The sequence below is a fragment of the Oryctolagus cuniculus genome, chromosome 15, assembly GCF_964237555.1.
Source record: "Oryctolagus cuniculus chromosome 15, mOryCun1.1, whole genome shotgun sequence".
In the NCBI taxonomy this organism is placed as follows: domain Eukaryota; kingdom Metazoa; phylum Chordata; class Mammalia; order Lagomorpha; family Leporidae; genus Oryctolagus; species Oryctolagus cuniculus.
This window is the reverse complement of record NC_091446.1, coordinates 21,494,337-21,522,308: the sequence shown is the minus strand read 5'-3', so window position 1 is coordinate 21,522,308 and position 27,972 is coordinate 21,494,337.

The following is a 27,972-nucleotide window of genomic DNA, read 5'->3' as shown; positions in this document are numbered from 1 at the left end:
AATTATAATCAAATCTAAAAATAGATGTTAAGAACAGAAAGAAGGAAATATTACACAAAATTCAATGGTGAAATGTTACTTACTGCATTATTAATTGAAAACATAAGAACTGGTGAGTTTTAGGAAAATCTCTATTCCATCACCTCTCACAACAGGGAAAAGGATGAGACTCCAGTGTGCAGCCATTAAGCAGATGATTTTTCATTGCAAAGCAAAAAAGTGAACAGAGGAAAATGAAAGCATACCTGTGCTCCAGTTCTAAGATTTTTGAAATGCTACTGGACATTAAGCTTTCTGTGGATATGTACGCAGAGAGACAGATATATAGATAAATAACACACATATGTACATTCATACATAGATAATGAATGCAGAACCAGAGAAATAAACTGATAAATTATGTGAACTATGTACTCTACTAGCTCATGTATACACAATGATTAATTCTCACAAGGAAAATTACACAGTATGTAATCTATTCCTCACTCTAGAGGTGGGGAAGCCAAGGCTCATGGGGTTAGGTGTTTGACCAAGATATCCTAGGCAGGATGAGGTGGAGTCAGGATTTGAATACTGATTTCTTTGATGCCAAAGCTTTTGTTGATTCTCCATTTCTTGCTTCCTCCCTGAGAGCCACCTTTCACCTCTGTTAACTCTAAGAGCCTCCCAGGTTCCATATTCTCATAGACAATCTGCCTATGGGTTGAAGTTAGCCAGGTGATTCCAATGCAGAGCCAATAACAGGACTCTGCAGAGTGCTGCCTCCTGGGAGATGCTGCCTTGAAGAGAGAAGTTATGGAGGTATGGTTCAAGACAGTGGCACAGTGCCAGAAGTATGATGCTAGGTGAGATTATGTATGTACAAATAGAATCAGCAAAAGAATCCAAGGATGCCTGTATCTTAACCTCTGACTCTCTCCATTAATAGGGACAGCAAGTTCTTCTACCAAAACTGTATATGGTAAGATCTTTAAGATTTCTATGGACTATCACATGTTGCTTATATTTAAATTTAAGATGAGAGAAGAAGGAGAGCAATGGAAATGCATTCTCAGTGAAAGCTCAGAAACACCAGCAGAGAACCCAGGAAGAAAATCTGGAATGCAGCGGAGACATGCAGTGAAGAAGAACAGAATGTAAAAGCAGCAGTGACAGCTGGAGTAGCTTCCGGTCAAGTGGAGGACTGAGGTCATCCCTAACAGTGCTTCACAGTGGAGGTCATGCTGGTGATCACTCAGCTCCTGTGCTTCAAAACTGAGCTACAGCTGTTTCAGGAAGACAGTCTAATAGGCAAGGAGCAAGTCTCTCTCTGTGCTATAAGTACCATTTTTTCAGAGGAGTTGTGTTTGTTAATGAACTTTTGTTAATAAAAATTTCCCCATTTTTTTTAAAAGGATGGCATTCAGAAAATATAGAAAAACTGTGTCCCAAGGTATTACTGTGGGAAAACTGGTGAGATGAGTCCGAGTTCTGTCCTGGTGTGGATGATGAGGGCTATTTGTATGCATTTATTAAGGCTTTATCAAATTATCTACAAGGAACAAAGATAGTGGTTCTGTATTAGTTACTGTGAATGGGGGCGGGGGGAGCAGTGCTACTTTAATTAATTTAATTGAGACATATCTTGGCCTTAATCTAATTGAGACACCTATCTTGGCCTTGAAATCCAGCTCTTGTCATCATTGGCAAGTATTTGTGAACAGGTGCTTTGCTTCTAGTCATGGGCTCCCTCAGTATCACTGAGGGATTGCATCAACCCAATCCTAAAGAATCCCCAAACTTCTGAGGTCTAAGGACTGTTCCCTTGCCCCTAAAATTTTCTGTGTTTGTGTACTCATTCAGTGGTTTAAAAATTAATTTCCTTATATAAAATCCCATTTTCCTTACATATTAACAATGAGATTCCTCTTTCTGTTCTTCCTATCTTCTTGACTGCTGCCTTGTGAATGTCATTCTCTTTTCTCATGTAAGAAACAGAACAAAGTATAACAATTTTGTCATTTCCCTCAATGCGATCAACCCTTAATCCTCAAAGGCTGGAAAAGGAAGGAGCACCCCTATAGGTTGAACTAATAGAATCACCAAGATCTCCCATAGATGATGATTAAACTATCAATCTCTATTCAGTATCTGTTTGCTTCAGCTATGAAAGTAGGAGGGCTCCTTCCATAACAACTAAGAAACCTTTGGATTATTTGACTCAGCTTAGTATTAAACACAAGTGCTGATATTTTTTTTCCTTGAGAAATTTTGTTTTATTTGGCCCTAATCTTTTAAATGTCATATTTCAGTGGCTAGAATCTTGTATATGGTATATACCTATACAAAATTTTGATTTTTTTTAAGTTTAATTGGTCATTTAAGGATAATTATCCTCCATTCTAATACAGTCTCATTCTGAATCACATTCCAAAACTAAAGAAATATGCTAATGTCATTTGGATTGTAATCTAAACTTGCATTTAAGTGTATTGCAGAGAGAAAAGCCAAGGCTCTTAGGAATAAATATTGATTACTTGGAGGGCATCTAGGATGCCAAAATAAAATCCCCAGAGGAATTCTAAATAAATGATTATGCCAGGGAAAGGATAGTTACCCTAACATTTGGATGAGTGTCCTTTATTGGAGACTAAAAGGGCCCACACCCTGTCACAATGGAAAAACCTTACTTCCCCGTAACACAGGGCAGGTGTGTCGTCTCAACCTCAGTCTTAGTGTTTACTGCCTGCTACTGCAATTTATCTTTTGCTACACATATTTCTTTACCCTGGCTAGGTTAGGCACCCTTTCCAGACAGTTCCGTTATGTATGTGTCTTCAATATTTACCCTGCATGATGCCTGGATGTTACTAAAACCCATGGAAGCTTTGTTGCTATAATTTATGCAAATGAAATACATTGGAGTTTCTGTAATTTATGTTGACTTGCCTAGAAAAGAATAAAAATTGATGACCTGAAAACTATACAAGAATATGAAAAGATATAGAATTTCTCATTTTTGAAATATATTTCATATAAAATACTAAAGTCTAAATGAGAGGTAAAACTCATTTGCACTACAAGCAACATAAGCAAACAAATCATATTCCAAGGGAAGGTAATTTCATTCTTCAAGCCAGCTGGTGACTATAGAAGTCAGCCTATGATGCCTCTCTTCCTGCCACAATATTAACAATTTTGTAAAAAGGAACTGGATTAATAATATAACAAATCAAATCTGAATGTTTTCTTCCATTATTTCTAGTAGGCAGCAATGCTCTCTTACAATGAAGCATAACCAAATTATCTATTATATATTTACTGTTGCTCCAAAACAAGTTAAATTTCTTTTCTGGAAACCACTGAGCACTTACCACTGACATAAGATCGATTCTGACTCTCTATAAAGAAGTCATTCCTTTTATATTTTTATTTTTATGCTTTAATCAGTGTTAATAAACCCACATTGGCTTGGTAAATATCAATGTTAAAATATTTCCAAATGGAGTATTTTATATATGTAAAATATCCAGTCATTTCTGGAACTTAATAGTTAGAAACCACTTTCTAAATCCAACATTGTTTTTAAATAAAGATCTTAAGAGGAACTGAATGAGAGAGAATTATACTGTTCTCAGAAAATCTACTAGTTCTCAGAAAACCATTTTGTGTCACAGAAAACTTCAAGAGGCAGTAGATGATGATGACACTTCTTGAAAGATTTTTGTGGTTATTTTTGTTCACAAATAATCTAAAGTGGAACAAGCTATTAGGAAAAATTCAACACTATTTGCTAAAAGTTGATATTTTCTGAATAACTAAAATCTAAAACTTATCTTTATTCATAATGATTACAAAATGAAACATCTTTTAGAAATTGCATTTTAAAGGAAAATCTCATAAAAGATGTTTTCCTTTGCACCATGATCTGTTAATCTTAGTAAATATTCCACTTGCCACAAAACAGTAGCATAATGCACAGTCACTACCAGTCATTCATGCTTTCACCAGTTTATTAAACAACTACTTTATGCTAGAAAAAAATAATAGGTGCTCTTTAATTTTACAATTACATCTGTTTTCATAAGTTACTATCCAACTGCCCCTTGAAATCAAAGCAAGTCTTTTCCTATTCTTAAACCACATAGATAGTTCATTTAAAAAAATCCTTTAGGCCGGCGCCGCGGCTCACTAGGCTAATCCTCCGCCTAGCGGCGCCGGCACACCGGGTTCTAGTCCCGGTCGGGGCGCCGGATTCTGTCCCGGTTGCCCCTCTTCCAGGCCAGCCCTCTGCTGTGGCCAGGGAGTGCAGTGGAGGATGGCCCAGGTGCTTGGGCCCTGCACCCCATGGGAGACCAGGAAAAGCACCTGGCTCCTGGCTCCTGCCATCGGATCAGCGCGGTGCACCGGCCGCAGCGCGCAGGCCGCGGCGGCCATTGGAGGGTGAACCAACGGCAAAAGGAAGACCTTTCTCTCTGTCTCTCTCTCTCACTGTCCACTCTGCCTGTCAAAAAAAAAAAAAAAAAATCCTTTATAATTTAAATGTTTGTACTGCTTTGGATGATTATCTGGAGAAGAGAACATTTGATGTATTATTCATATGTCTTTAAAATTTAAAAAATAGCATGACCCATGGTACCATGGTGTGGATGTGGCATTAGTGCTTATGGTTCTTAACTGAATGTCATTTAATGAAATGTTAAGAACATAAATAGCCTGAGAGTTTCCTTATTAGATGTACACAGTTTGTTTCTGAACACATGTCCAGTTACTAAAATGTAACACCAGATAGATTTTTTTAAAATATAGAAGCCATGTAGTGAGGTAATATTGTCTTTTCTCAGAGTCAAATGACACTGACATACTCCAGGGCTTAGTTAGAGAAGAATGTGAAAAATGGCCTTCTGCTTTCATTAATGCCTCTAGTAGAATTACTCTTTTGTCCTAGGCACCATCATGGTTAGCTTGAGTGCTGTTAACATCATCCTCTTACAGTGTATGTCTGTCCATATTAGTGCTTATGTGAGTGTAGGATCTCTACATGCATGATAACTGTATGATGTAAGTGTGTATGTGAATGTTTATTGACAACCTACAGTATATGTATGAAATAGACAGTTTTTGTTTTGAGCCTTATTCCATTATTTCTACATTCATTTGATAATTAGTTACTCAGGATCTCTGGCCTTACTCTGACCAACCATAATAGAAGTCTTGAAAGCGTGATTATCTTAGAAACCTATGGCATAACAGACTTTTAATACAGGGAACTGTCATTTTCTTAATGTGAGGAATGTTCTCCTAATTTATCCATATTAGCAACATTTAGTGAGTGGAATGCTTTGGATCATGTTTCTAGGAAGACATAATTATCAGCAATTGAAATCATTACTGAAAATATCGCCATGACTATGAAATAGTAGCCATCAAAAACTCAACTTTTCTGTAACATATTTAAATCAATAGTGCTTTGTAACTATTCCTAGGAGTAAACATTGAAAAACCGAATAGTTCCAGCATCTAGATTCTTCCCTCTGGAACATTAATAAAAATGAAAATATTTCAATTTCAAAAGGTGATAAATTCTTTAACAACCTATATTAGCAAACATATGAAATGAGTTCCATTTCTTATCTTTAAAAATGAATAAAGATATTCAATTCATCCTGTGCCTTTAAAACACTATTATTATTAATGCCTAAAACAAATTAATCTTATTTCATAAATTAAATGAGAAGAATTTTCTAAAGAAAGTTATTTATTTTTGCCCTAAGTCTAAGGTGCTTAACAAGATGATTAGGCAATCAGAGTCACTACTGCAAACAATAATTCAGCCAAAGGGATTTAGTGAAATCTACGAGAAAATAATTCAGTGACTAAATTCCTGTGTTCTCATTTGTTTGTGTCTAAGTGAAAACAAATACATCTTATTTACCAAAGAAAATTGCTTACTAGCCTCAAAAACAGTGTGTAAAGCAGTGGTTACATGAGTTAGAAGGAACCACAAGAAGAATACAAAAGAACTATGGAGTTGAGAGTCACAATATTGTTTCCATAACAATAGTTTGCTAATGTTAACAAAATATAACTAGTGTACCACTTATGCACATCTATTTACTAAAGAACAACTGTGGATAGGCATAAAGTCATTTGGATGAAGATATTATTTGATCATAAGTGTTTTAATGAAGCACAAGATCACAGCGTTAAAGTCATGTTTAAGAACCTTTCAAAGAGGGAACAATTCTATTTTCCAGACCATCTTTGAGACCAGTAATCATATAATGCAAGAAGTCAGCCAAAAATAAAGATACCAAACTGACATCTACAATTTAAACGTGTGGTTAACATCAGTGTCATTAAGTTTTATTAGGACCTTGTGTGTTGGTTAATGATTATCTAGAGGAGAACATTTCCTTGTAAACTTAGCCATGGTTGAATTTTTCACACCCTCTCTGGAAGATAATCCATGTCAAGGATTGATATGTCATGCTTGACCCAAATGGGTAGCACAGTGCATGAGTTTCACCAGTCTTGGTATTAAAATGCTCTTTTTTTATTCCAGCATCTGATTTTGTTCCTTAACCTAGAGATACTGGCGTGTACTAGGTATCTTTTCACATTGATCAAAATGTTCTTTTCTTTCTTTACTATATTTTTCACAGTTTTCTCCTATCCCAGAAATTAAGGATTCTGTCTCTGTCTTGAGCCATTCTGAGACAGTATATGGGAGCTTTGATCATGAACTAAAAAGTAAGAAGCCACAGGGTGTGAAAACACTATGGAAAGAATATGAGGCCAGCACCACGGCTCACTAGGCTAATCCTCCACCTGCAGCGCAAGCATCGGGGTTCTAGCCCTCGTCGGAATGCCGGATTATGTTTCAGTTGCTCCTCTTCCAGTCCAGCTCTCTGCTGTGGCCCAGGAAGGCAGTGGAGGATGGCCCAAGTTCTTGGGCCCTGCATACGCATGGGAGACCAGGAGGAAGCACCTGGTTCCTGGCTTTGGATTGGCGCTGCGCACTGGCTGTAGCAGCCATTGGAGGGTGAACCAACAGAAAGGGAAGACCTTTTTCTCTGTCTCTCTCATTCTCTAATTCTGCCTGTCAAAAAATAAAAAAATAAGAAAAATAAATAAATAGAAAGAATATGATAGACTTCAGTAGTATATCAACTTAGAAAAAATGTACAAAGTAGCATAATCTTACTGCACTGATTTTCTCATATAACAGGTGGTAGAAAGTTCCAAATTTGGTTAAATGTGCAACACTGTAAAATTATCAATGACCAAGATGCTTTAATGTTTTCATTTGGTATACACAAAAATTGATCTTTATATACAGGTTTAGTCATTTTGCACATATAGTGCAACACCACTCCTCCAAAATCAACTATTGGGATTGCATCAAATTGAGAAGTTTCTGTACTGCAAAAGAAACAGTCAGGAGAGTGAAGAGACAACCGACAGAATGGGAAAAATATTTGCAAACTATGCAACAGATAAAGGGTTAATAACCAGAATCTACAAAGAGATCAAGAAACTCCACAAAAACAAAACCAACAACCCACTTAAGAGATGGGCCAAGGACCTCAATAGACATTTTACAAAAGAGGAAATCCAAATGGCCAACAGGCACATGAAAAAATGTTCAAGATCACTAGCAATCAGGGAAATGCAAATCAAAACCACAATGAGGTTTCACCTCACCCCGGTTAGAATGGCTCACATACAGAAATCTACCAACAACAGATGCTGGCGAGGATGTGGGGGAAAAGGGACACTAACCCACTGTTGGTGGGAATGCAAACTGGTCAAGCCACTGTGGAAGTCAGTTTGGAGATTCCTCAGAAACCTGAATATAACCCTACCATTCGACCCAGCCATCCCACTCCTTGGAATTAACCAAAGGAATTTAAATTGGCAAACAAAAAAGCGGTCTGCACCCTAATGTTTATTGCAGCACAATTCACAATAGCCAAGACCTGGAACCAACCTAAATGCCCATCAACTGTAGACTGGATAAAGAAATTATGGGATATGTACTCTTTAGAATACTATACCGCAGTAAGAAACAACGAAATCCAGTCATTTGCAACAAAATGGAGGAATCTGGAACACATCATGCTGAGTGAAATAAGCCAGTCCCAAAGGGACAAATACCATATGTTCTCCCTGATCGGTGACAACTGACTGAACACCCAGAAGGAAACCTCCTGAAGTGAAATGGACACTATGGGAAACGGTGACTTGATCAGCATAGTCCTTACTGTTTATGAACAACTTAATTCATTATCCCTCTTAGTACTTTTTTTTTTGTCTGTTCTACTTAATATGACTGGTTTAATTCTGTAATTAATACACAGTTATTCTTAAGTGTTGAAATTTAACTGAAATGTGATCCCTGTTAAACATAAGAGTGGGAATAAGAGAGGGAAGAGATGTACAATTTGGGACATGCTCAAGCTGACTTGCCCCAAATGGTAGAGTTAGAAACATACCAGGGGACTCCAATTCAATCCCATCAAGGTAGCATGTACCAATGCCATCTCACTAGTCCAAGTGATCAATTTCAGTTCACAATTGATCATAATGAAAGGACTAAGAGTCAAAGGGAGCACATAAACAAGTCTAGTACCTGCTAATACTAACCGATAGAATAAATAAAGGGGAGAGTGATCCAACATGGGAAGCGAGATACTCAGCAGACTCATAGAATGGCAGATGTCCTAAACAACACTCTGGCTTCAGAATCAGCCCTAAACGCATTCGGATCTGGCTGAAAAGCCCATGAGAGTATTTCAGGCATGGAAAGCCAAGACACTCTGGCAAAAAAAAAAAAAAAAAACAAGAAGGAGAAGCACTCCTCCTGCCTACTTTTCTCAGAAGTCCTATCTATGGAGTTAAGGCATTGTTCTCAGGTCTCATTGGCTGGGGTTAGGTTACATACTTATTATCCTACTGCAGAGCCAATCACATTTCTCCCAAGTTGACATGGTGAAACCTTCACCCATAAGGAACTCTATTCAGAGAAAAGACTTTACATGGGAATCAATGTTAAATTAAATCATAAGAATGGGACTTTGTTTCAACAAGTTAGGTGGCCTTCTAAGAAGAAAAATAAGTCATTGTCGTTCTATTGAACACACAACAGGAAATACCATGTGAGCATAAAGTGAGTGTTAAATAGAGGTGGTAGGACCCAGTATTATGGCAGACATATCATATTTTTTGTCATTAAATATATTAATAGTAGGATATTTTTATACATACCTTTTCTCAATTTTTTTCTAGTTTGCTGTATTTTTTAAAATCACAAATGGTTGTTGGATTTTCACAAATTTTTTTTACTAAAATAATTTCATAACCTATAAACTACACAAATTTTCTTTTCTTTTTAGTTCTTTAATCTGAGATTGCCTTTGTTTGATTTTCAAACTCAAAGTTTGATTTTTTTTAAGTTTTTCAAATTTGATTATAAAACTTTGGTTATGCTTATTACATATCACTGGTTTCAATTTACTATAATTTTGTTAACAATATTCACATGTATATTTATAATGGATATTGTTATTTAGTTTTCTTTATTTTGTTAGTCTTTCTTCCTTTGGTATAAAGTTAATGTTAGCTTTATAAAGTGCATTTAGAAACACTTATTTTTCAGCTTTTATTTTGTGGAAGAGTTTGTGGGTATTTCAAATCATTTATTCCTAAAATGTTCAACTGAATTACCTGAAAAGTTCATTTGGACCTACAGTTTTCATCGTGAAGATGTTTTTAACTATTACTTCAAATATTTTAAGTGAACACAGATCATATGAAGACATTTTTTCTTCAGTAGGTATGAATAGTATGTGTTTTTCAAAATGTTTTTTCTATTTCAGCTATTTTTTAAAAAATTTTTGTATCTATTCATTTATAATAAGCCTTATCACTTAACTTTAAATTGAAAGACAGGGAGGTAGGGACAGCATCAGAAGGGGTTGGACAACATCAAAACCAGGAGCCAAGACCTCAGTCCAGATCCCCAAGTACTACAGCCGTCACCTGCTACCTCCCAGGGAGTACAACAGCAGGAATCTGGACACTCCAATATGGGGCCTGGGCATCCCCAAAGGCATCTTAACCCATGCACCAAACACTTACCTCTCCATATTATTTTAATGTGTGTAGAAATTCTAACGATGTTAGCTAGACTGTGATATGAATATCTCATCAACTTTAATGCTAATGTTTGAGTCTTTTTTAGCCAGTATGGTTAAATTTTATCAATTTATTTACTTCTAAAATAATAAATTATTCTTTTCTTTTTCTTTTTCTTTCTTTTTTTTTTTTTTAGTTCACTGCTCATTTTTTTTTCCTTGCCTTCACCTTCATAATTTCTTTTCCGTTAGGTTAATTTGGGTTTAACGCACTTTCCGCTCCTAGGAACTTTTTTTTAATTCCTAATTTTATATTTTTTAGGATTTATTTATTTATTTGAAAGTCAGAATTACAGAAAGAGAGGCAGTATGTGTGTGAGAGAGAGACAGAGACAGAGAGAGAGAGAGAGAGAGAGACCTTCCATCCTCTGGTTCACTCCCCAAGTAGCCACAATTGTCAGGGCTGAGCCAGACTGAAGCTATGAGCCAGGATCCAGGAAACAGATTAATCTAGGACTCCCACATGGGTAGCAGGAGCCCAAGCACCTGGGTCATCCTCCACTGCTTTTCCAGGCCATTAGCATTGGAAGTAGAACAACCGAAACAGGAACCAACACTCACATGAGATACCAGAATCACAGGCGGTGACTTTACCTGCTATGCCACAACCCCCTCCTAGGGTCTTAAAGTAGAAACTTAAACCATTGCTTCTTGACCATTTATTTATTCTAGAATAAGCAGCTGAGACTATAGATTTTCCTATACATATTGCTTTAAGTGCACCTGAAATTTTTATGCTTTTTCTTTATTGGTATTCAATTTTTTTCTAATTTTTCTTATGAATTATTTTCTTGACTGTTTAAGTGATGTGTTATTTAATTCCCAAGTATTTGAGGATTTTCCAGAAATTTTTGTTGCTTTCTATCTCCAGTGTAATTTCACTGTAGTAAGAGAAGATACTTCATATAATTCTAATCTTTTTAAATACATAAAAAAAATTCTAGTCCATAATATGGCATATTCAGTTAAATGTGCCATTTTCACATGAAAAGAATGCATATTCTGCCATTGTGGGCTGAAATACTTGATAAATGTTAATGATGTCTAGTTGGTTTATAGGGCTCTTTAAGGCCTTCATTTTCTAACATGTTCTTACTTTTTTTGTATAATTTAGAAAGTATAAAAATCATTAACTATTAATTGTAGAGTTAACTATTTTTGCTTCAATTCTATTTGTTTTGAGTTACATAACTTGAAGCTTTTTTTGTATAAAATTAGGTAACAGTTTATGTGCGTGTATTGGTGTGTGACTGACCTTTCCTCCTTATTGACAAAAGATTAACTGGAAGCTTCTAAATAGGAATCTGGATAAGAATGAAGCTCCACTGCCTGTCAGAAGTCTGACAAGAGCAAGTTCATGAATTCTCTTGGCCTCAGTTTGGCATGTACAAAATGAGAACCAATATGTTTTATATCATAATTGAGGAGATTAACTTAATTTAAAAAAATATGAAGTTTAGGCCGGCGCCGCGGCTCAATAGGCTAATCCTCCACCTAGCGGAGCCGGCACACTGGGTTCTAGTCCCAGTCGGGGCGCTGGATTCTGTCCCGGTTGCCCCTCTTCCAGGCCAGCTCTCTGCTGTGGCCAGGGAGTACAGTGGAGGATGGCCCAAGTGCTTGGGCCCTGCACCCCATGGGAGACCAGGAGAAGCACCAGGCTCCTGCCTTCTGATCAGCACAGTGCGCCTGCAGATCAGCGCCATGTGCCAGCCGCAGCGCGCCGGCCGCGGCAGACATTGGAGGGTGAACCAACGGCAAAGGAAGACCTTTCTCTCTGTCTCTCTCTCTCACTGTCCACTCTGCCTGTAAATATATATGTATATATATATATATATATATGAAGTTTACCATAGGATTTCAAAGTGCAAAAGACAATCATAGCTATCTTTTCTTATAACAACCCATTCTTCACAGGTTTTGGAGCCCTCGTGGGGAAAAGTAGGATTAATTACAGGATTATTCAGAATTAATGTCCCTTTGGCTCCTGTCTAATTCCACAGACTACTCTTACAGAATACTTCATCAGGCCACTAAGCTTAAGACATAATGACATTGTCATCATTATCATAGCACACAGTGAAACTTTCAGCTCACTATACAAAGGTATTTCAAAAAGGTCATAGAAAATGGAATAAAAATGTTTATTTATTTAATTATTTTGACAGTCACAGTTAGACAGTGAGAGAGAGAGAGAGACAGGGAGAAAGGTCTTCCTTTTCCGTTGGTTCACCCCCGAAGTGGTCGGCGCGCTGCGCTGATCCGAAGCCAGGAGCCAGGTGCTTCCTCCTGGTCTCCCATGCGGGTGCAGGGCCCAAGAACTTGGGCCATCCTCCACTGCCTTCCTGGGCCACAGCAGAGAGCTGGACTGGAAGAGGAGCAACCGGGACAGAATCTGGTGCCATGACCGAGACTAGAACCCAGGGTGCTGGTGCCGTAGGCGGAGGATTAGCCTAGTGAGCCATGGCACCGGCCCAAAATGTTTATTTTTGAAACAATTTTATTTTGAGAAAATAAATAAAATTGATTATTTAAACCAATGCATAGTTCTCTTCATAGTACACATTTTTTCAAAAACTTTTTAACAGCCAACATAGTCATGGATTTCCAGAAGGTTTTTCGCCGAAATAAACTTACTTTTAATCCCATTTCCATAATCTTTGGAAGGACCCCATATTTTGTACAGACTCTTCTGAGTGCAACATGTTCTACTATCTATTCACCTGGAAAGCTCTTACTAATCCTTCAAATCCCAGCATATTGTAAAGCCCTTGGTAAAGCCTTGGTTAATTCTCCTGAAGTATGCAAGATAATCACTCTACTTATTTGTAATCCACTGAACATTCTTTATGCTCATAATTACCCTCAAATGTTAACATTAGGGTTTTCCTGTTTACATAACTCCATCAGGCTGCAAGCACATCTAAGGAAGAAAACACAGAGGTTTTTTGTGTGTTTGTTTCATGTTTGTATGCTCAACACATAGCAATTATTATTTATCAGCAGGATGTAATATATATGCATGTTTGGTAATTGAATCACAAAGAGTTATTAGGCATCTGTATGAGCCAATCATGTTCTTGGCATAAAGATGGAAACAGAAGCATAAAGCACACTAAGAGTGGAAAGATTTAGACTCTGACTCTCTTGAGTTATTGCTGGTTGTAATCTTAAGACCCTTGTTGATTCATTTTAAAAATAGAATTATTGTAAAATACTATCCCACATGATAGTTTTTAAAAGTGAAATGAAACTGCAGCTGTAAAAATCTAAAATAAAAATTATAGCTATCTCTAAAACATGGCCCTTTGATTTTATGGAATTCTGAAGGTGTGCATTGAATTTAACTGGAGTTTATGATCCATACATACCCAAGATAATTCAATAAAATCCATAATATGATAATAATATGACACTGTAATATGTGTCTAAAAAATAGAGCCATTAGTTTGTTTTCTAACAACTAAGAAAAGAATGATAGGTGTGAATTGAAAGCATTAGAGGAGTCAACACAGAGGAGATACATTTAGAAGAATTGGGAAGATTCAAACATATGGATTGCAAACTAATTATGTATTTGCTAAGGCTGCAGGTACCAAAGCACAATATGAATTTGCAATTCACTCAATAGACAGTTTCAATAGGCATCTCCTGTTTTAATTTGTATGCAAGGATGGAAGCAATAGCCAACTACCGGTGCAAAATGACAACAGTTCTCTTTTTATAACATAAGAGTTGGCAAATAATCATTACACAACCTGAAATATGGTGACAGTATGGTTTCGATGAGAATTTGGGTATCACATAAAGTGGCAGCTACAGAAACAGAGCTGTAATATTGCCCCAAGAGTATCAGCAGGTTCCTAGTTCTTCACATGAACACAAAAAATTCTGCCTTCTACCTGCCCTTTCATTTAAAGGCAGCTTCTGACTTTTCTTTTTTTCTTTTTTTTTTTTTTTTAATTTTTTGACAGGCAGAGTGGACAGTGAGAGAGAGAGACACAGAGAAAGGTCTTCCTTTTGCCGTTGGTTCACCCTCCAATGTCTGCCGTGGCCGGCGTGCTGCGGCCGTCTCACCGCGCTGATCCGATGGCAGGAGCCAGGTACTTATCCTGGTCTCCCATTGGGTGCAGGGCCCAAGCACTTGGGCCATCCTCCACTGCACTCCCGGGCCACAGCAGAGAGCTGGCCTGGAAGAGGGGCAACCAGGACAGAATCCGGCGCCCCGACCGGGACTAGAACCCGGTGTGCCAGCGCCGCAAGGCGGAGGATTAGCCCAGTGAGCCGCAGCACCGGCTCTGACTTTTCATTATGTTTATATTACACTGCAAGTCAATGATTTTGCTCTTTTTTCCGTCACGAGTGTCCTAACCCACCCTGTATGTTGCCGGATTTGCTGAATAGTTTAGCCAAATGTTTGTATGCATATTACAAGACTAAGTTGTTTTTGTAAAACTGTCAGTATTAAAATGAGGTATTTTCATAATTTAATATAAAATAAATAAAATAGGAATTAGATTCATATATAATAGCCATTTCGTTGAGTAAGATTTTTGTAAAAACTTAAGTCTTCCCCTTAATTCTCCTTTCCTAACCACTGATTTATAAGGAACATTCTAAATGCCCCATGTCACTGTTATCCAATTATAAACTTGAAAGTTGTCTTCCTGTTTCTATTCTGTTGGCATGATATTCTAATTCTTTGTATAGAAAATGTATTATTTGTATACCTAGCAAACATGTTCAAAAGTTATTTGCATTTTGCTTTCACTCACAGTAATGTTCTTTTGGGCAGAGACATGGCACTTGACAATCACCACCTGGAGGCCTGAAAACAATGAATAAATATATATTTTAGAATAATAACAGTGTCCAGAAAAAAAGGTAAACATAAGCCCTAGTTAGAAATCATTCTAATCATTTATCACAAGATCATATTTTATCTGCTTGACCCAAATGAATGAAAATACCATGGAGCCAAGGATATTGGATACAGATATATGGATATAGATTCCTACTTACACCAATACAAGCTGTCTAATCCAACCTCTTATGAACAGGGTTGGCTGGAAATGCCCACTTGTTCTGTAACCAGTCTTCAAGAATTAATCACATATGTAGTAAAAATTGCCCAGAATCACAAAGTATTTCATTGGAAAGACTAGATTCTCCAGCTTAGACTCAAAATACTTGCTTTCTCCTTCTTTAGATTAATTCACTATTGTGGGAGAAAATGGTTTTGTTATAGACCAGACTTTTGTGAACTGATACTGTGGATTTAAATCCATGTTAGAAATAATAGCAAGTATTCACTATTATGAAGGTCCTGGACTAAGCTGGTTATGTGTATTACTTTATTTCTTGCTCCAGCAGCTCCCACTCACATTCCAGAATCATTCCCACACATCTCAGTGTTCACTCTTCTTATGTAGGGGTTTTGCTTAGACTTCTAATAGATACTATGTTCTTATTTATACATGATTTTCCTACACACTTGTTCCCTATGACTAGAGGTCCTTTTCTCTGCTTCCCGCTACTATTCCTCATTGCTTAATATATTCTTTTATATTATTTATGTCCCATTTGAAACATTATATTAGAGAATATTAATCTATTACGCATAACAGAAATTCAGGGACTCCTCTCTGTAGCTTTTATCACATTGTTCTTTAGATTCAATATTTATCATCTCTGTCTGTCTCATCTTAAGTTCAAGTACCAAACAGTTGCTACATTTCAATTTACATGAGACTCCTCAAGGACAAAAAACATAGAGCAAAGGACACCATGTGGACAATTAATCAACATAAAATAGCCAAATAAACTAACAAATGAGTGGAATATTCACACAGTTCTGTGTTGGAATACTTCAGTTTCAAAATTTTATTTCTATCTCTGTCATTCCCTGTCAGCATGAGATACCAGGAGTTCAGATGAGTCCCTAACAGTAACACAGAAATTTTGGGTGTTCAAAAGATTACACTCTACTCCGTTGATTCATCCAATTTCCACCCTATCCTACTCAAATAACAAGTCTCTGAGAAAATAAAACAATCAAGCTCTTTCCTTGCAAATAAATATCCTATTCTCCTAATGCAATGGATGAAGTTTTAAAATATCATTGTTGTGAATATTTCCCCAAGATGGTTATGCACTGTCAATTCTAAGTCTAAAATGGAGGTAATGATTTTATTATCTGTGTTTCATGCTGGTAGCGTGTGGCATTCATTTACAAACGTATCTAATTTAGTGACAATAAGTGAGATACAAATCCTCACAAATATTAATAATCTCTTTGAAAGCACAAAATGTCACCATTTTCTCATGAATGTCTTTTGCTGTCATAGGCTTCAACCACAACGAGGCTTCACTCTTGGGTTAAGTGAATGTTCTTCCCTATTGGTGTTCTATTTGGGTTGCATCATGTGAGCATGTGAGTGTTTTGTTACAAGACATTTCCACTGCTGCTCTATTAATAAGATATAATGTATTTATTTATTGCAACAATAAACACAGCTGTAAAATGGCCATAAAAATAGATGACATGAAAATTTCTGTAACTAATGTGTCAGCTGTAATTGAGAAATAAATGAACCATCTGCTTCCCACCATTGATTCCCATATTTTCTTCAGAATTTTGGGTATTTAAAATGAAGTCAGTATTATTTATATTAATTATTCAGTAACAAGAATGGTACATTTATATTGATTAGCTTTGTAATATTATTTCGCCAATCACTAACATATTGTTGCTTTTTCCAATACCCTTGAATTCAATGAGCAGATGAACTCCCTGTCTCATTAATCTCATTTTCTCTTTAACTTACACTATTAAGTTTTGTCTGTGTTGGTGACTTAGAAGATTTTATGTAATGGGTGGATGAATTATCTAATCTTTTGTTGTCGTGTAGCATAGTGTATGGTGCAAGTTGAAGCAGCTAACAATAATCGGAATGAACTACTTATATAATTATATTACTTATTTTCTCTCATATTTTTAAGTGGCCTATAAGTAGACAGTGCATCAAGTCAGGGACCATACCAATGGCTTATTTTATTTCTTTAAAGGTTTATTTATTTTTATTTAGTTGAAAAGAGGAGATAATATGTAGATGATAGATAGATAGACAGACAGACAGAGATATCTTTCATCAAATGGTTCACTAACCAAATGCCCATAAAACTGGAACTAGATGAGGTTAATGTCAGGATCCAGGAACTCCATCTGAGTTTCCTACTTGGGGAGGAATACCCAAGTCATCATCTTCTGCCTCTCGGGGTGCACATTAGCAGGAAGCTGACTTAGAAGCTGAACTAGATTCCAGCTGGTCCAATATGGGATCAGAGAATCCCAAGTGACAGCTAAGCCTTTATTGCCACATCGGTCTCAAGATTTTCACTTTTATTGTTTCTAATATGTACATATATATTTTCATTTTAATCTTTTTCTGTTGCTGAAACCATTTTTTCTCCCTCTAGTGGGCGACATTATTTTGGTCTTGGCCCAGTCAATGATTTGCAACATTTTGGAGAGACAATTACAATACAAAGCTGCATGTGTACATGTGTTTTCTTGCAATGTTTTATTAATTTAACTATATAGATAATTCATATTCATGGTGATAATAATAGACAGTAAGGGAAAGAAAGCAAAATAGAAATCATCCTGTGATCTAAAAACACTTATAACAAGTTTTTGTGTGTCTGTTTCAATTATTCATCACTTTGTAACAAATTACTACAAAATTTGATCACTTTAAATAATCACAACATTTATTTTGTTCACAAATCTGCAATGTGGGTAAGGCTGATGTGTCAAGTTTATTGTTACACACTGTGCCATACCTATTTTATTTGGTAACAAATATTTCAGTAGAGTTCAAATGAGAGTAGTAACAACTTTCCAAATCCACGTCTTCATTTCTAAACTTCCAACTTACCTTCCCTGCTTGCCTAACATTTCCTGCCTGGATGTTATCTGACATTCAAAAGATGATCCAGAATTGGGCTCATCATCTGCACTCCCAAATCCATGTCTTCTCCCTTCTTTCTTTTCTGGTAAACAGCGCCCATATCTACCCAGCTGTCCAATTACACAGAATGCCCCTTCATTCCCCAATGACCCAAAACTGAATATATAGTAAAAATAAGATGATGATTCTGCACGCTCAAAGCCCATGACATACATCTCTGGTAGAATTTAAGTTTAATTTATTTGGCCTAATTCCATTAGATGTCAAAATTAATTCTACTAAGGAATTCCATTTATAGCACATGAAACCCAAACCCCCTACTCCACATACACACACATAATTAAAGTTCAAGACTAAAAAACTGGCATTTCTGGGTCTGGGTCAAGTTTAAGCAACACACATTAACTCTGAGAAGCTCAGATGGTCAAAAACATAAGCAATATATTAATTAAAATATATGTTTCTGCCTATTCATTTTTTAACTTTTATTTAATAAATTTCCAAAGTACAGCTTTTGGATTATAGTGGCTTTTCCCCCCTATAACCTCTCTCCCACCAGCAACCATCCCATCTCACACTCCCTCTCCCATCCATTCTTCATCAAGATTCATTTTCAATTATCTTTAGATACAGAAGATCAATTTAGTATATACTAAGTAAAGATTTCTAAAGTTTGAACACATACAGAAACACAAAGTATAAAGTACTATTTGAGTACTAGTTTTACCATTAATTCACTTTGTACAACACATTAAGGACAGAGATCCTACATGGGGAGTAAGTGCACAGTGACTCCTGTTGTTGATTTAACAATTACACTCTTATTTATGTCATCAGTAATCACCCGAGTCCCTTGTCATGAGCTGGCAAGGCTATGGAAGCCTCTTGAGTTTGCCCAACTCCGATCTTATTTAGACAATGCCATAGTCAAATTGGAAATTCTCTCCTCCCTTCAGAGAAAGGTACCTCCTCCTTTGATGGCCTGTTCTTTCCACTGGGATCTCACTCACAGATCTTTCACTTAGGTCATTTTTTTTTGCCACAGTTTCTTGGCTTTCCATGCCTAAAATACTCTCATGAGCTTTTTAACCTGATCCGAATGCCTTAAGGGCTGATTGTAAGGCCAGAGTGCTGTTTAGGACATCTGCTATTCTATGAGTCTGCTGTGTACTGGGCTCCCAAGTTGGATTGCTCTCTCCTTTTTGATTATATCAGTTAGTATTAGCAGATACTAGTCTTGTTTATGTGATCCCTTTGACACTTAATCCTATCATCAATTATGAACTGAAAATAATCGCTTTAACTAGTGAGATGGCATTGGTACATGCCACCCTGATGGTATTGAATTGGAATCCCCTGGCATGTTTCTAACTCTACCATTAGGGGTAAGTCCAATCGAGCATGTGCTGAACTGTACATCCCTTCCCTCTCTTAGTCCCACTTTTATATTTAACAGGGATCACTTTGCAGTTAAATTTAAACACCTAAGAATAATTGTGTGCTAATTAAAGAGTTCAACCAATGGTGTTAAGAAGAACAAAAAAATACTAAAAGGAATGAAGTATTAAGTTGTTCATCAACAGTCAGGGCAAGGGTTGATCAAGTCACTATTTCTCATAGTGTCCATTTCACTTCTACAGGTATCCATTTAGGTGCTCGATTAGTTGCCACCAATCAGGGAGAACACATGATATTTGTCCTTTTGGGACTGGCTTATTTCACTCAGCATGTTGTTTTCCTGATTCCTCCATTTTGTTGCAAATGACAAGATTTCATTTTTTTTATTGTTGTATAGTATTCTTTAGAGTACATATCCCATAATTTCTTTATCCAGTCTTCTGTTGATGGGCATTTAGGTTGATTCCAGGTCTTAGCTATTGTGAACTGAGCTGAAATAAACATTAAGGTGTTGAGTGGATTTTTGTGTAGGGTGAAAGGTAGGGGTCTTGCTTCATGATTCTGCACATGGAAATCCAGTTCTCCCAGCACCATTTATTGAATAGACTGTCCTTACTCCAGGGTTTGGTTTTGGATCCTTGATCAACTATGAGTTGGCTGTAGATGTTTGGATTGATTTCTGGTGTTTCAATTCTGTTCCATTGGTCTATCCATCTGTTTCTGTACCAGTACCATGCTGTTTTGATTACAACTGCCCTGTAGTATGTCCTGAAATCTGGTATTGTGATGCCTCCAGCTTTGTTTTTGTTGTACAAGATTGCTTTAGCTATTCGAGGTCTCTCGTGTCTCCATATGAATTTTTTCCAGATCTGAGAAGAAGGTCTTTGGTATCTTGATTGGTATTGCATTGAATCTATAAATTGCTTTTGGGAGAATGGATATTTTGATGATGTTGATTCTTCCATTCCATGAGCATGGAAGATTTTTTCATTTTTTGGTAACCTCTTCTATTTCTTTCTTTAAAATTTTGTAATTCTCATCATAGAGATCTTTAACATCCTTGATTAAGTTTATTCCAAGGTATTTGATTGTTTTTGTAGCTATTGTGAATGGGATTGATATTAGCAGTTCTTTCTCAGCCATGGCATTGTCTGTATATACAAAGGCTGTTGATTTTTGTGCATTGATTTTATATCCTGCTACTTTGCCAAACTCTTCTATGAGTTCCAACAATCTCTTAGTAGAGTTCTTGTGGATCACCTACATAATCATATCATCTGAAAAGAGTGGTAGTTTCACTTATTCCTTCCCAATTTTTATCCCTTTAATTTCTTTTTCTTGCCTAATGGCTCTGGCTAAAACTTTAAGTACTATATTGAATAGCAGTGGTGAGAGTGGGCATCCCTGTCTGGTACCAGATCTCAGTGGAAATGCTTCCAACTTTTCCCCATTCCATAGAATGCTGGCCATGGGTTTTTCATAAATTGTTTGCTTGTATTGAGGAATGTACCTTCTATACCCAATTTGCTTAGAGTTTTCATCATGAAGGGGTGTTGTATTTTATACAATGCTTTCTCTGCATCTATTGAGAAAATCATATGGTTATTCTTTTATATTGTTAATGTGGTGTATCACATTGATTGTTTTGGGCACAGTAAACCATCCCTGCATGCCAGGGATAAATTCCACTTGGTCTGGGTGGCTGATCTTTCTGGTGTGTTATTGCATTCTATTGGTGAGAATTTTATTGAGGATTTTTGCATCTATGCTCTTCAGGGAGATTGGTCTGTAATTCTCTTTCACTACTGCATATTTTTCAGGTTTAGGAATTAAGGTGATGCTGGCTTCATAGGAAGAATTTGGGAGGATTCCCTTTTTTGATGGTTCTGAATAGTTTAAGAAGAATTGGAGTTTGAGAATAAATGGAATTAGTTCTTCTTTAAATGTCTGGTAGAATTCAGTAGTGAATCCATCTGGTCCTGGGCTTTTCTTTGTTGGGAAGGCCTTTATTACTGATTCGATTTCTGTCTCAGTTACGGGTCTGTTTAGGTTTTTTATGTCTTCATGGTTCAATTTAGGTAGGTTGTATGTGTCTAGGAATCTATCCTTTTCTGATAAATGTCCCTGTTTGCTGGCATAGAACTCTTTGTAGTAATTTCTGATGACTCTTTATTTCCATGGTGTTTGTTGTTACACTCCCATTTTCAACTCTGATTTTATTGTTTTGCGTCTTTTCTCCTATTTTTTTTTTAGTTAGTTGAGCCAATGGTCTGTCATTTTTTTTTTATTTTTTTAAAAAAACCAGCTCTTCATTTGGCTGATCTTTTGTAATTTTTTTTTATTCAATCCTGTTGATTTATTCTCTGATTTTAATTATTTCTCTTCTCCTACTAGTTTTGGGTCGGGTTTGCTGCAGTATTTCTAGATCCTTGAGATGCATTGATAGCTCATTTATTTGGTACCTTTCCAATTTCTTGATGTAGGCACCTATTGCTATAAACTTTCCTCTTAACACTTCTTTTTCTATATCCCATAAGTTTTGATATGTTGTGTTGTTATCCTCATTTACTTCCAGAAAGTTTTGATTTTTCTTTTGATTTCTTCCATGACCCACTCTTCATTCAGGAGCATGTTGTTCAGTCTCCATGTGTTTGCATATGCTCTAGGGATTCCTGAGTTGCTAATTTCCAGTTTCATTCCATGGTGGTCTGAGAAGATGCATGATATGATTTTTGATTGTTTTGAATTAGCTGAGACTTGCTTTATGGCTTAGTATGTGGTCAATACTAGAGTAGGTTCCATGTACTGCTGAGTAGAATGTGTACTCTTTAAGTGTAGGATAAGAAGTTCTGTAGATATCTGTTAGATCCATTTGGGCTATAGTGTCAATTAAATCTGCTCTTTCCTTGTTGATCTTCTGTCCAGTTGATCTATTTCTTTTTTTTTTTTAATTTTTGACAGGCAAAGTGGACAGTGAGAGAGAGAGAGAGACAGAGAGAAAGGTCTTCCTTTGCCATTGATTCACCCTCCAATGGCTGCCGCGGCCGGCGTGCTGCGGCCAGTGCATCGCGCTGATCCAAAGCCAGGAGCCAGGTGCTTTTCCTGGTCTCCCATGGGGTGCAGGGCCCAAGCACTTGGGCCATCCTCTACTACACTCCTGGGCCACAGCAGAGAGCTGGCCTGGAAGAGGGGCAACCGGGACAGAATCTGGCACCCCAACTGGGACTAGAACCCGGTGTGCCGGCACCGCAAGGCGGAGGATTAGCCTATTGAGCCACGGCGCTGGCCCTGTCTATTTCTGAAGTGGAGTAATGAATTCCCATAATACTATTGTATTGGAGTCTAAGTCTCCCTTTATATTCCTTAATATATCTTTTAAATAAACCAGTGCCCTGTAATTAGGTGCATATGCGTTTATAATAGTTACATCTTCCTGTTGAATTGATCCCTTAATCATTATATAGTGACCCTCTTTGTCTTTCTTAACAGTTTTTGTGTTAAAGTTTATTTTGTCTGATATTAAGATGGCTGAACCAGCTCTTTTTTTGGTTTCTGTTGTCATGGAATATGTTATTCCATTCTTTTACATTAAGTCTGCATGCATCTGTGTTGGAAAGATGTGTTTCTTGTAAGCAGCAAATAGATGGATTTTGTTTTGTTATCCATTCATCCAATCTGTGCCTTTTAACTGGAAAGTTGAGGCCATTTACATTCAATGTGACTATTGATAAGTAGTGACTTTGCCCAAACATTTTTCCAAAGATATTTCTAATATATGATTTGAACTTCCTGTGATCTTTTACTGGGAGATTTTCTTCCTTTACCTTCTTTTGTATTGATGGCTGTGTTTCGGTGTGTAACACATCTTTAAGCATCTTTTACAAGGCTGGACAAGTGGCGACAAATTCTTTCAATTTCTGTTTGCTATTAAATGTCTTTATTTCACCTTCATTCACAAATGAGAGCTTTGCAGGATATACTATTCTGGGCTGGCAGTTTTTTTCTCTTAGTAACTGGGCTATATCTTGCCATTCCCTCCTAGCCTGTAGAGTTTCTAAGGAGAAATCTGCTGTGAGTCTAATTGGTGATCCTCTGAGAGTAATCTGACATTTCTCTCTTGTACATTTTAGAATTTTTTCTTTATGTTTCACGGTGGCAAATTTTATTACAATGTGTTGTCATGAGGATCTCTTTTGGTCATGTTTATTGGGGGTTCTATGTGCTTCCTGTACTTGGATGTCTCTTTCCTTTTCCAAACCCAGGAAATTTTCTGCTAGTATCTCACTAAAAAGGCCTTCTAATCCTTTCTCTTTCTCCATGCCTTCAGGACCTCCTAGAACCGAATGTTGGTTTTTTTAATAGTATCCTATGGACTCCCAGTGATATTTTTTAGATTTTTAATTTCCTCTTCTTTTCTTTGGTTTGACTGGATACTTTCCTATGCTTTGTCTTCTAAGTCCAATATTCTCTCTTCTGCCTCACTGATTCTGTTTTTAAGGTTCTCAAATGTGATTTTCATTTGTTATATTGAATTCTTCATTTCATTTTGGTTTCTCTTCAAGGTCAAGGGTTTGCCACAGGTGACACACCCAGGTTTGTTGTCATAAATCATTCTCTCTCTCTCTCTTTTTTTATTCAGAATGGAAGTAATTCTGCTCAGCTGAGCTCTTCTCCTTGATGGCAATCAGTGCCTGAGCACTAGCCCCCGTGGGTATAATATTTGTCTGCTGTGTCCCAAGGACCACACAAAGGATCTGTGCAGTCCTTCCCTGGCAATGTCTCTCACCAGCTAGCCAAGGCTACTGTGTTTGTGGCATCTCCCAGCGAGACTACTCATGTCTCAGCTACACCGTGAGTTCTCCCACATACCCTCAATTTTTTTTCACAGTCCCAGTTCATAAGCTCCACACATTCACTAGTCTTAGTCTCCTGTTATTACTCCCAACCAGAGTGAAGTTTTTCTGCTTGGCTGAGGGCTGGCACAACCCCGAGCTGGCACAGCTGTTACATATGTCCAAAATGGCACCTGCTCTCCTGCTCTATTGTTTTACATTACTTTGTAAGGTGAGTGGAGAGACAGAATGGTGTCTGTACCATCCCTTTTGTTTTTGTTTTTTTTTTCTCTCCTCTTGTTAGGCTGGTGTACTTTCCTCCACAGTGCTTCAAGCCTCATTCCCTCTAGGCTCTTCCTGCCACTTTTCTGCCAGTGTCTCAGGCTACTGCGGTTTTACCTCATCTCTCTTCCAGCGCTAGTGTGGAGGAGAAGATTCTCCACAGCTGGGCTCTCGAGCCGTGGGCACCCATGTCCTCCAAGTAGATCCACAATGTTCCTCTAATACCAGAAGAGTTTCCTCTGCAGTTTGTTCCCTAACTCCTCCCTGAGACTTCACTATCTCAACATTTCCTGGACTATCAATGAGCTCCCTCCCTGTTCTGCCATCTTGGAGCCCCTCTGCCTATTCATTTTAATATCTTATTCTATTTATTTGAAAGGCAGAGTTACAGAAAGAAGGAGAGATACAGAGAAAGAGAGAGATCTTCCATTCACTAGCTCACTCCCCAAATGACAAAATTCAGGGTTGGGCCAGGCTGAAGCCAGGATCAAGGAGCTTCATCCCTGTCTCCTACGTGGGTGCAGGAACCCAAGCACTTGGGCCATCTTCCACTGCTTTCTCGGGCACATTAACAGGAAGTCTGATGGGAAGTGGAGCTATCAGGACTTGAACCGGAGCCCATATGCAATTTCAGCATTGAGGGAGGTAGCTTTATCTGTTGCACCATGACTCTGGTCCCATCTGCTCATTTACTTATTAGCTTTGATACATCAAAATTTGTTTAGGGAAATAAGGCCACATAATGTGAAAAGGACAGTCTTAAGAGATCTTGCTATATACACAAAAATTATTTCAAAATAGATTAAGGATGTAAAAATAAGACCCAAATCTATATTACGCAAGTTAAAACAGAGGGATAGATTCAAGAAACTGAATTTAGTAATGATTTCTCACAGTCAACAAATACAAAAGTTGACAAATGGGACTACATGAAACTAAAAAAAAAAGCAAAAAATAAAAAAACATTCCATATATCAAATAAAACAACCAACAGAATGCAAAATAAGCAGTTAATATCAATAACATACAAAGAATACTTGTAAGTCCACAATGAAATAATCAAGATTAAAGCTGTGCAAATATTTGACTAGCTATTTTCCAAAGAAGATATGTAGACAGAATATGTATATAATAGAGTACAAAGATTTAAAATAATATGCTTCTTCTACGAACTTCCAGAAACCCTTATATGCATGTATTTCAAAATGAATTTTCCATTTTATTCCATTTGTCCATGAACATTTTGAAATATTTCTTACACTTCCACTTATATAAGGTTTCGAAAGTAGTTAAACTCATAGAAACAGAAAGTAGAAGAGTGATTGACAGTGGCTGGGCAAAGAGCAATGAAGAGTTAGTGTTCAGTGGGTATAGAACTTACATCTTAAGCTTTATAACATAAACATCTCTTTGATCTGTTGCACAGAAATGTGAACATAATTAACTGAACTGTACACTAGGAAGAATCACTATGTTCCTAAAGTTGTATTTATGAAAGGCATGAAGTTTCTATACCTTAAATAAAAGGTTTCTGGGGACTTAAAAATGGTAATTTTTTTTGCTATATGTGTTTAGCACAATTAAAATTTCTAATTCTTTGGAACACACAGAAATTAATCTCCAGGTTGTCTTGGAAGAAGTTCTGTTACCAAAGAAATCATCAAACCCTAATAAGGTCCTGGGAGGATATTCCAGAATGCTGTGCACAAAAAGCCATCTACCCAGCAATTTCCCAGAAGAGTGCAAGAACCTCAGGCAATCAATTTTGGCAAGCCTTCATCGTTAAGTTCATGGGTCTCAGGGAAATCCCCAACTCTCTGGATTAGTTTTTGGTAAGTCTTCATCTTTAAGTGCACGGGTCTCGGGGGAAATCCACAACTCTCTGGATTTGGGTGAGGATGCTTTTTGTTACAAGGTAGAGAAATACTGTCATAATTGGCTTACATAATAAACATAGTTACTACCTTACATATTAAGAATTTCAGAAGCAGGAATCTCTCAAGGGCTCAATGTCATCAACATGGCCTTGATTCCTGCTAACTTGCTGCTCTGCCAGTTTTCTCCTCATTTGGTCAGATCATGTCTGCTACAGTATCATCTAGAACATGGTGATAGGCAACATTATGCTCAAGAACGGGTCTCTGGCTTCTTTTGAGTCTCTCTTTAAGGAAAAAAATAAAATAAAAATAAGAAAGAAACAAAACCTATCAAAAAACATTCTCTCCAGAGCCCTGTTAGAAGATATCCCCAATTTCATTGACAATCACTCTCACAACATTAGTCAACGGGAATGCTATAACCTCGTTTTGCAAACAACAGTGTCTCCTGTGCCGCTACTAGCTAGCTTTACAAGTTAAATACACACTTTTTCTTGGATTCAACTTTTTTTTCCCTTCATTTTGAGGTATAAGATCTATCTTGAACTATATGTGCTTCAAAACCCTAATTCAGGCAGTACTTTCTATGTGTTTGGTGTGTGTAGGCCTCTATGCTAGGTTGCAAGTGATTTAGAGGACAGAGGTATAGTTATTGTGTTGTAGGATCTTAGGTTGCTAAGAAAAAAAGACACTTTCCAGGCCACTGGAATGAACCTCAGGAGACAAAGGTCAGAGCTGCTAGCAAACAGCTTGACACCTGGTAAACCCTGAAAATGCAACTCACACTGGATTAGAATCAGGAAGTAGAGACTGGATTCTTAGGACATCATTTGAGACAAATCAATATTCCACTAAATCTAGCAAGTTCTGAATTTTTCTATAATTTGGACCAATAAAATTTCCTCTAATTTACATGTTAAACTCATATGGCAAACAAATGCATAAAGCTACAGAAGCCCTGAGAGTTTCAGAAAGAGATAGAAAAAAATAAGTGAAGTATTTCTTAAAATCTAAAAAGAAAAAAATAAGAGAGAGACATACTTTACAATATAAGGTATTATTCAACCAACACATTCAAGGGTTGACATTTTTCTCCAATGTCAGTCCACATCATGTATTTCCATGAAAATCAATCTAAAATGAAATAGCAAGTGAGTCCAAGTTGATGAAATGTCATTTTCCCTGACTGCCTGATTTCCTCTCACCCTCCTCAGGTTGCCTCCCTCACTGTGTCACATGTGGGTTAATTGACACAAGATAGTTTTCATTAAATGAAGCATTTTCTGTATACACAGTTCAGATTGGATCAGAAATGCACATATGAGCCGGGATAAGAGGAAATGTGATATTATTGGTGATGATGATGATGATAATGAAAACATCAGTAATGCTTAAGTATACAAATCTTTGAGTGATTTTCAAATTCTAAACACTG